At 42.7% G+C, this 10,892-nt stretch overlaps 1 long non-coding RNA gene across 3 annotated transcripts in view; it reads left to right on the top strand.

The window, feature by feature from the left end:
- The first annotated feature begins 26 nt into the window (after positions 1–26).
- LOC132207876 (uncharacterized) overlaps positions 27–10,892 on the top strand; it is a 96,396-nt gene continuing 85,530 nt past the window's right edge. For 2 of the 3 annotated variants that reach the window (XR_009443947.1, XR_009443948.1), the window contains exons 1-2: positions 32–339; positions 7,277–7,362. This is a non-coding gene — a long non-coding RNA (uncharacterized LOC132207876). Of the gene's footprint in view, positions 340–7,276; positions 7,363–10,892 lie in introns of all 3 variants that reach the window. The other variant, XR_009443949.1, reaches the window with a different exon arrangement.

Genomic DNA, 10,892 nt, shown 5'->3' with positions numbered 1-10,892 from the left:
GCATGCATGCTAACAGCTCCTCTGCCTTGTCTTCATTTGCCTTGTCTTCTTAAGGTTTGCCCCTCCGCCACATCTGACAGACTCATAACGCTACTATGTTGATTAACTTTTTAGCATCGAGACCAAGCCAGACAGCTTGTCATGCTTGTCAGCAGTCATCAATCAAAGGAGTGGATGTGTTGCCGTTCAGCACCGTGATATGTTGATCTCACACCCGCAGTATGTGCCAGCTGCAGAAGCACAGAAGGCATTGCATTGTCTCCAACCACATGGTCATGCTTCAGGTTCCGAGGGGAATGGTCTCCAGTCAAGCGAGGCAGTTTCAGGCAGCAGATCGAGGTAACTCCAGGGCATTGTCTGATATCACTCGAGGGGCTTGGATGCAATCAGTTGGCTGCTCAGAATGACCATGGTCAGGACACTGTCGTCATAGGTTGTGAGAAGTCAAACATTGGACACCTCACTACCTGTGTTGGCTCTTTCTGCCCTACTGTGGGCTGTTTTTCCTGGAATGAAACAAAGGGAGGAATTGAGTGAGATGAAATGAGGTGGTGCATTTGTTAGTGCTCATGTATGTTTGGGAAGGGAGGTGAGGTCTCCTGGGTGAGAGCAAGAGGCACAGAGAATATACAGGATGAATAGCCTTGGGCCCTCAAGTAGACGAGAGCAAGCGAAGACAGACATTGAATGCTTTGGTGAGAATGGTATTACATGAGCTGTGCTGAAGGGTGGTGCAGAATTAGAGAGAGTGTGAATGTGAGGTAGCACAGACCAATGAGGATCCTCTTCCATTGGAGCAGAGGTCACTGATCCTGCAGCACTGCTGTATGGTTCTTTTGGTGGTTGAGACTGCATTGACACTGGACAGCCTCAGATGAGTCTGGCCGAATATTGTGTTGTGGCCTCCTGTGCTTGTCCTTGGGAAAGAGGACAGTCCTCCACTGCACCAATCCATCCACCAGGACCTCCAGGTCCCTAACTGTAAATAAGGTGCTAATTTCCCCTTTCCTGCCCTGTCTGGGACAAATGCTATGAACTGTACAAGGCAGTTCTGGATTCTGGGTATTTTACTGGTTCACAATAGCCTTTAAACATGGCACTAGTGCCAGTAATACCGGGATGTTTCAGTGGTGGCAAACACGTGCAGTTACGATGAGTGTAGAACTAACTAGCGTCGGCTGAGGGAGGCACTATAGGAGCATTGTTGCTAGTTATTGAATAGGTTTGCAACAACAGAGTGGGAAAATTTGTGAGGTCTTTTGGAAAGATACTGTCCTTGCAGTGCAATAAAAATAACACTGAACTAACATTCCAGTGTTTTAGACCTTCAGATTTCAGAACAGATTTAGACCATTCAGCCCATTGAGTGGGATCTGTCATTCTCAACCTCCTGTGTCCTCACTAAGCAAGAACATATCTATCTATGCCTGAAATCAACTCTGACTTGGCCTCCACAGCTTTCTGCATCAATGAGTTCCACAGATTCACAACTTTCTGACTGAAGAAATTCCTCCTCACCTCCATCCTGAAAGATGGTCCCTTTGACTCTGAGGCTGTGCCCTCAGGTCCTGGTCTCTCCTACTCGTGGAAACATCATCTCCATGTCCACTCTATCCAGGCCTGACTGACCTTCAGTGTGACCCCCTTCGTCCTTCTAAACTCCATCGAGTACAGACCCAGAGTTCTCAGCCACTCCTCACGTGACGGTGCCTTCATCCCCAGGATTATGTTTGAGAACCTCCTCTAGACCCTGACAAAGGCCAGCACACCCTTCCTTAGATAGATGGCCAAAAACTGCTCTTAATATTCCAAATGCAAGATAACCAGAGCCTTACACAGCCTCAGCAATACATCTCTGCTCTTATATTTTTGCCGTCTTGAAATGAATGCTGACATTGCATTTGCCTTCCCAACTGCCAACTGAACCTGCATGTTAAAAGAATCCTGAACTGGGGCATCTTTGTGCTTCAGATTTCTGAAGCCTTTCCCCATTTAGAAAATAGTCTATGCCTGTACTTGCCCATCTCTACAGACTCTCTGTGACCTCCCCACTTCCTCAACACTACTTGCCTCTCCACCTATCGAAATGTCATCTGCAGACTTAGCAACAACGCCCTGTGGACAACAATACCATCAGTTCCTTTGTCGAGATTGCTAATGTATAACGTGAATGGCTGTAGTCTGATCTCTGATGAGTGCGGAACTCCTGTAGTTGCTGGCTGCCATCCTGAAAAAGACCCTTTTATTGCCACTCTCTGCATTCTGCCAGTTAGCCGATCCTCTGTCCATGCCAGTACCTACTCCCGAACACCATAAGCTCATTTTTTATTTTGAAGACTCCTGTGTGTCACCTTGCCAAAGGCTTTCTGGAATTCCAAATAGATAAAGTTCAATGGCTCTCTTTGGTTTTGACTCACTGGTGACATTCCCAAAGAATCTAACAGAGACCTTCTCTTGACAAAGTTGTGTTTTCTCAGCCCAATTTACCATGTATTTCCAAGTATTGCCATGTACTTCCAAGCATTGTCCGGTCTCATCCTTAATATTGGACTCTGAAATCTGACCCAATGACCAGCGCCAGGCTAACAGGTCTGTAATTTCTCATCTTTTGCCTCCCTCCATTTTAAACAGGGGTGTTATATTTGCCATTTTGCACTCCTTTGGGACCCACCCTGACTCCAGTAACTCCTGAAAGATCACCAATGCCCGCATGGTCTTCTCACTTACCTCCTTCAGAACTCTGGGGGACAGTCCATCTGGTCCATGTAATTTACCATCTTCTTGGAATTATAGAATTCCTACAGAGCGGAAAGAGGCCATTGGGTCTGCACCATCTCCGCAAAGAACATCTCACCAAGACCCAGCCCTGCACTGTTTCCCGGCAAGCTCACATTTGCCACGGCTGATCCACCTTGCCTGCACATCTTTGGACTGTGGACGGAAATCAGAGCACAAGGCGGAGACACATGCAGACATGGAGAGAATGTACAAATTCCACACAGACCCTTGAGCTTCCCCTGTACCATCTCCTTAGTGATGGCCACCACACTCGCTTCTGCTTCAGACTCCCTTAAAGTTCTACTACTGGTGCCTTCCAACCTCAAGACTGATGCAAAATACTTGTTCAGTTCCTCTGCCATTTCTTTGTTTCCCAACACGACTTATTTGGCCCCTCTTGAAGTTTTCTTTGCATTTTCAGGGGTGTTTACAATAACAATATCTACTTTATAGTGTTGACAAATGGATTGTTTAGATCATCACAGAAACAATAAGCAAAATTCGTCAGTATTCTCATTTAACAATTATATATATTAATATCACAGTCAATGCATTTCCATCAGGTAAGCACATAGCTGGAACTTTCTAACCCGGCAGTTTTCACTTTTCTGTTCTTAACAAGAATACCTATTTATTACAACAGCATAGATTCTAGCTACAGACAGATATTTACAAACATTGGACATACATCTGTATGAATTAAAACTGTAAACCCCCTGTCAACTCATCTTCCTGCAGACAAACATAGAGTGGAGATGGATAAACCATGGATATTATAGGTGGAAAAAAATGCTAACTAAGTCCTAACTAAGTGGTCCCGGTTCACAGGATTTGCCAAGATGATCTTGAGAATGAAAAACAAATGAATAAATATCGCAGAGTGACTTATTATCTATTAAAGCATGTGTTGATGATATGGCATTGCTGTGATCATAAAATAGAACATTGTCCAAATTCCTGTGAGCATTACCGTAGTTTTCATTTGTATTCTCCATGTCGGGAACATATTTATTTGGTACTTCACTGACTAAGTGACCTTCGCTCATCTACAGTGTTCGGTTGCAAACAGCCAATATTTTATTATTCTAATTGAGTAACCATGGTTTGGAATTTTGTCATGGAAATGTATTTCACTTATGTTACTCTGCGTAATTGTAGCCAATCCTCCATTGGCAAAGAAACACACAACTACAGCAGTTAATAAAAGAAAGAACTGCATTTATGTAGCACATTTTATGGTCTCAGGCATTAAAAAGTACTTTATAGGCAGCTAAACTACTTTTGAAATGTCGTCACTGATGTAGCATAAGACAATGTGTAGTGTTTAAAATAGTCAGAAGTAAAGAAATATGAAATGAAGTAATAATAAAAATAGTGAAAAAATATGAAATTATGAATGTGAAGAAATATAAAATCTCCAGTCCCTTGCGAGTGGAGACATAGAATCAGGAGATGTAGAGTCAGTATGGAGCCTACCAGGGAGGAGGCCATTCTGGATCTGGTGTTGTGCAAACAACCGGATTTGATCAGGGACCTCTAAGTAAAGGAGCCGTGAGGAGGTAGTGACCATAATACAATAATTTTTGATCTGCAATTTGAGAGGGCGAAGGGAGAATTGGAAGTGTCAGTATTGTAGGAACTAGGGAGCTATGAGGGAGGAGCTGGCCAAAGTTCAATGGTTCAATACCCTCGCCGGGATGGCAGTGAAACAACAATGGCAGGTATTTCTGGATATAATGCAAAAGGTGCAGGATCAGTTCATTCCAAGGAGGAAAAAAGATCCTAAGGGGAGGCAGGGATGGCCGTGGCTGACGAGAGAAGTTAAGGACTCTATAAAGATAAAAGAGAAGTAGTATAACCGAGCAAAGATTAGCGGGAAGCCGGAGGACTGGGAAGCTTTTAAAGAACAACAGAAGATAACTAAAAAGGCAATACGCAGAGAATAAAATGAGGTACGAAGGAAAACTGGCGAAAAATATAAAGGAGGACAGTAAAAGTTTTTTTTAGGTGTGTGGAAAAAAAAGGTTAAGACTAAAATTGAGCCCTTGAAGACAGAAATGAGTGAATTTATTTAATGGGAACAAGGAAATGGCACAAGAGTTGAATAGGTACTTTGGATCTGTCTTCACTAGGCAAGACACAAGCAATCTCCCAGATGTAATCGTGGCTGAAGGACCTAGGGTAATGGATGAACTGAAGGATATTTATATTAGGCAAGAAATGGTGTTGGATAGACTGTTGGGTCTGAAGGCTGATACGTCCTGATGGTCTGCATCCCAGGGTACTTAAGGAGGTGGCTCTAGAAATCGTGAACACATTGGTAATCATTTTCCAATGTTCTCTAGATTCAGGATCAGTTCCTGCGGATTGGAGGGTGGCTAATGTTGTCCCACTTTTCAAGAAAGGAGGGAGAGAGAAAATGGAAATTATCGACCGGTTAGCCAGACGTCAGTGGTGGGAAAGAATTATAAAATTAAATTGCGACTCATTTGGACAGCAGCAACAGGATAGGTCAGAGTCAGCATGGATTTACGAAGGGGAAATTGTGCTTGACTTATCTTCTGGAATTTTTTGAGAACGTAACTATGAAAATGGACGAGGGAAAACTCGTGGATGTAGTCTACCTGGACTTTCAGAAAGCCTTTGATAAAGTCCCACTTAGGAGATTAGTGAGCAAAATTCGGGCACATGGTATTGTGGGCAAAATACTGACTTTGGTTGTAAACTGGCTGTCTGACAGGAAGCAAAGACTAGTGATAAACGGGTCCCTTTCAGAATGGCAGGTGGTGACCAGTGGGGTACCACAAGGTTCGGTGCTGGGACAGCAGCTGTTTACAATATACATTAATGATATAGATGAAGGCATGAAAAGTAATGTTAGCAAATTTGCCAATGACACAAAGCTGGGTGGCAGTGTGAAATATGAGGAGGATGTTATGAGAATACAGGGTGACTTCGACAGGCTAGGTGAGTGGACGGATGCATGACAGATGCTGTTTAATGTGGATAAATGTGTGGTTATCCACTTTGGTGACAAGAACAAGAAGGCAGATTACTATCGAAACGGAGTCAAGTTAGGTCAAGGGGAAGTACAACGAGATGCAGGTGTTCTTGTACATCAGTCAATGAAAGCAAGCATGCAGGTACAGCAGGCAGTGAAGAAAGCCAATGGCATGCTGGCCTTCAAGAGGAATTGAGTATCGGAGCAAAGAGGTCCATCTGCAGCTGTACCGGGACATGGCTTAGAAGGATGAGAAGGGGTCTGATTGAGACGTATAAGATTATGAAAGGATTAGACACTCTGGAGGCAGGAAGCATGTTTCTGCTGATGATTGAGTCCAGAACCAGAGGACACAGTTTAAAAATAAGGGATAGGGCATTTAGAACAGAGTTGAGGAAAAACTTCTTCACCCAGAGAGTGGTGGATATATGGAATGCTCTGCCCCAGAAGGCAGTGGAGGGCAAGTCTCTGGACACTTTCAAGAAGAGATAGATACAGCTTTTAATGATAGTGGAATCAAGGGTTATGGAGATAAGGCAGGGACAGGATACTGATTGTGGATGATCAGCCATAATTATAATGAACGGTGGTGCTGGCTCGAAGGGCCGAATGGCCTTATCCTGCCCCTGTTGTCTATTGTAAAAGTTAATTGTATAAGAATGATTAAGACGGTCCCTTTATGTATGGTGTTGGCAGCTTGTTCAGATAGGGAAAACAACACGGCTGATCTTGATTCTGCTCCTATTTGTTAGACAGAAGCCTCTTCGAGCAATAATTCTTGAATGTTGATGGGACGTTGAAACGCAGGTAGATTATCGTGATCACTTGTTGAAAATGGATAGCAGCTAGTAGTTCTCTTTCCACTCAACTAGTGACCAGTCGGCAATGGTCAAACAGTACGTAACCCAGAGATCACAAGCTCCCCTGAGACATGATGTCAGTTGAGTCTCATGAATAACTACCTGCAGATGGACTATCTGTAGATTAAACATGGTATTAAATCTCACATATACTGCTCTCAACCATTTCAATCAAAGTGTTGCATCGAAACAGATCACACAAACTGAAATGGCATATGCACAAATACCAACATACAAGTTCTATATAGTGGCATTTTGTTTAAAGTTGTACTTATTAAATGAAAGGGTGGAGTATAATCTTCACAAATCATATTAAGATGCTGTAGAAATCTATGGAAGTGAGAAATTTGTTTTTTGATTCAATACATGTCTGACAAATGACAATTCAAAGAGATCTTTGTTTCAGCTCGAGTGGGTCGCGGAGTCGTCCTCATTAGGGGCATTTAAGTGACTATTAGACAGGCATATGGATGGTAATATAAGATAGGGGTGGAGGTTTGATAGACCTGAGGTTTAGGGTAAAAGTTCGGCAGAACATTGTGGGCTGAAGGGCCTGTACTGTTCAATGTTCTATGTATGTTATGCTGTATTCAAATAAGTAAAGTCAGTCATGACATTCTGCAACTTCCTTTTCCAGGGGTATGAGTGGAAGAATCAGAGTGCTTTCTTTGAAAATTCGCTTGACGTGACTCTTCAAGGATCATCTGGAGGAAAAATACAAGTGTCAGTACTAAATCTATCATTGCTGATACACATGTAAACTGTAGATTTAACTGTATGTAAACTTTGTTTAACAAACTAGGACACTCAATAAACTGACAAAAATTATACACCAGATGTTTACTGTATTCTCATAATCTCTGTGATGTCTGGTGAGGGTGCAAGTGAGAAGGCTCCCTGCCAGTAAGTTTTAGTTAAGGCAAAGTTGCTTCATTACTGAAGTTATTTATACTGTAAATGAAGGAGAACAGTGATGCATATATCCTGTGCATTATGTTCCTATTATTGAGTGTGTGTTTTTTTTGTGCGTGTGGACCTATTGATCGACTGGAATTTTTGATTACTCAGCACATTCCTGGTACCACGGGTGCTGTTTAACAAAAGGTTTGCTGTATTAGTATATTTCTGTATTTAGTCACTGCCACTATGAATGTTAAGTCATAACTTGGTCTGTGCAGATCCTGCACAGTACATTCCTGCAAGATAAATGATGCGCTACATATGTATGATGCTATTGTTTCTCAAAGACACTAACCTTAGCTGCTGTTTTTGTTACCAATAATGTTTTCGTCATTAGAATACTGGGAAAAGTATTCAGAAGTGCTGTATGACTCTACTGCTCACTTGCAGCAGTGATAACACTTAATGTGAGGGCATGTTTTTCCCCATTTGTTGTACTGTTTGTCAACAATGTATCTCACAAACTGATGGGCATATTTCATGAAAGCTGGTACGTATGGGTATGGTCAAAGGAAGAACTGATTAGTTTTTGACAGATCCAGATTTATTTCTCTTTTTTTAAAGCATCAGTTAAAATCGGTCGGATAGGCAAATGATCATCTTTCTGGAATATTGTTGATTGATTTCGAATGTTGTGGATTGTGTCAGCCATGACAGTAGAATTTGTCCCAACTATCAAAATATGAGCAGATTTTTGAGAGCAGATTATCAAATTGGCCTGAAGCTTTCTCAGTGAGATGGAAGCTTTTAATAAAAAGGATTTATTTTGTTAGCCTTGCTTTTACAAAGAATCAGTCAAGTGGAGAAATACCTCCAAGAAAAGCTGTGTAATTATAGACTCATGGATGTTTGTTGCACAAGAGGAGGCCATGTGGTCTGTAGTTCCTGCACTACTCAACAAAGATCTGTCTACATTGAACTCACATGGCATTGATTTCCTTTTTGACTGTTTGGCCCATAGCCTTGGAGTCTACGGCAACACAAGTGAACATCTAAATACTGCTTAAATATTCAGACACTTTCTGAATCAGTCACAGTTTCAGTCAGTGAGCTCGGGACTCCCACCACACTGGGGTAAATATGGTCTCCTCAACTCCCCTCCCCTGTCTACGAATGGAAAAAGCAACTTCCAGTTATCCTTTCTAAGCCCTTCAAAATCTTAAACACCTTTACCAGGTCCCCTTGTCTGCTCCAATCTTGGCATCGGTCAGTTGGGCAGGTCAGTGGAAAATTGATATAGCCTGAAGAAGGAATAAGATAAGAGAGTACTTAATGTGGCAAAGCCTGTCATGCCCGATGGAGGACAGCAACGGCCGTCAGCAGTGAAGTCCACTGGCAAGGATGGGCGGGCCTGAGCCCAGCACAGGGGAATACGAGCCGTCACTGTGGAGCCCTCGTTCAGAGTGTCTGCAAACTCGTGGCTTCAGAAAGGACTGTAATGTTTGACTTTTTAAACTTTTGTTTTTATTTTTCTACTGTTATATTAAGAAGACTGTCGTGCTGAACTTGTTAACTTATTCATTTATTTTCCTAACATAGAACATGGAACGGTACAGCACAGTACAGGCCCTTCAGCCCACGATGTTGTCCCGAACTTTTACCCTCATCATCAGGTCTATCTAACCTCCACTCCTACCTTATACTGTCATTCATGTGCTTGACTAATAGCCGATGAAATGCCCCTAATGAGGCTGACTCCACTACCCTCTCCAGCATTGCATTCCACTCCCCTACGACTCTGAGTAAAGAAGGATGGATAAATTTTCTACATCTGCATCTAAAATTTCGTACCGAGGTACTTTGTACCTGAGATGGCACCGTCTGAGGTGACATTGTACTCTTGTACCCTGTATTGAATACATGTGATAATAAAACCTAAATCTAAATCTAATGCATAGCAGGACACTGGGAAGCTTAGAGGAGAAAAGGGATCCTGGGGTACTTGTTCATAAATTCCTGAAGGGGTCAGGTCAGGCTAGTAAGGGTTGTTACAAAGACATATAGGACATCTCCGTTTATCAGTCGTGGCATAGATTGTAAGAGTGGGGAGGTCACTTTGGAGCTGTTTAAAAGTTTGGTTAGGCCACAGCTGGAGTCACGTGTGGAGTTTTGGTCACCACCCATTAGGAAGGATGTGATTGCACTGGAGGGAATGAAAAGGATGTTGCATGTGTTGGAGCATTTTAGCTGTGAAGAAAGGCTGGAAAATTTCAGATTATTTTCTGTGAAGCAGAGAACGTTTGGCGGGGTGAGTGGAGGTCCTGATAGAGGCATAGAAGATTATGAGAGGTATAGATAGGTTGAGTAGAAAGCATTGTTCCCCTTAGTTAAAGCATCAATAACGGTAGGGCACAATTTTAAAGAGAAAGACGGGAAATTTAGAGGAGCTTTGCGGAAAATCATTTTCACCCAGAGTGTGGTAAAGGTCTGGAATGCATTGCCTGGGAGGGAAGTTGAAACAAGAAACCGTACAACCTTTGAAAAGTACTTGGATGAGCACTTGTAATGTCATAATATTTTTGAGAATGGTCCAGTGTGTAAAAATGGGACTAGTATATGTCGCAGTGTATTTTTAGAGGTACAGCCTTAGTGGGCTGTAGGACCTCTTCTGTACTCGATGATTCCATGAGAACCCCCAGCCCAGGCAGCATCTTGGTTTTTTCAGTAATCTCCAGGATCACACCCTTCATAGTGTGATCCCTTGCCTTGTTAGCCCTCCCGAGTTCGTTAGCTCACACTTTTCCTGGTTGAGTTCCAATTGCTGTGTCCCGCTGACCAGTCTGTTGATCTCCTCCTGAAGTTTATTCTTCCTGTCTGTCAACCAATTTGCCAATTTGCCTTTGATCCCATGGCTGTTATTTACATGACCATTCCACCGATATCCTCCTCACTGAATTAATGATTTGCTAGCGACACGGTCATACAAATTGTGTTTAAGCCCAAATGAAGAATATACATGACGAACTTCAAGGGCCCTTGTGGCAAGCCCTGCACAACCCCACTGAAAGCAAACATCCTGTCAAATAGATATCCCTCTACCATCAATCACCCTGTGCTCTCTGCCTCAGCCAGTTTTGGCTCCAGTGTGCCTCTTTGCCTTTGATCCCGTTGACTGTTGCTTTCTTGATCAGTCTGCCAAGGGGGACTTTACTCAGTCAACATCAAATGCAGAAGTTCATCAATCTTCCAACATCTCCTCAAATTTGGATCAAATTTCTGAAATGTGACCTCATCTTAACAAATCCATACTGACTATCCCTGATTAATTCATGCAAGTACATTCTACCCCTAAG

Source organism: Stegostoma tigrinum, unplaced genomic scaffold (assembly GCF_030684315.1).
Source record: "Stegostoma tigrinum isolate sSteTig4 unplaced genomic scaffold, sSteTig4.hap1 scaffold_192, whole genome shotgun sequence".
Classification (NCBI taxonomy): domain Eukaryota; kingdom Metazoa; phylum Chordata; class Chondrichthyes; order Orectolobiformes; family Stegostomatidae; genus Stegostoma; species Stegostoma tigrinum.
This window is presented reverse-complemented; position numbering and strand designations above follow the sequence as displayed.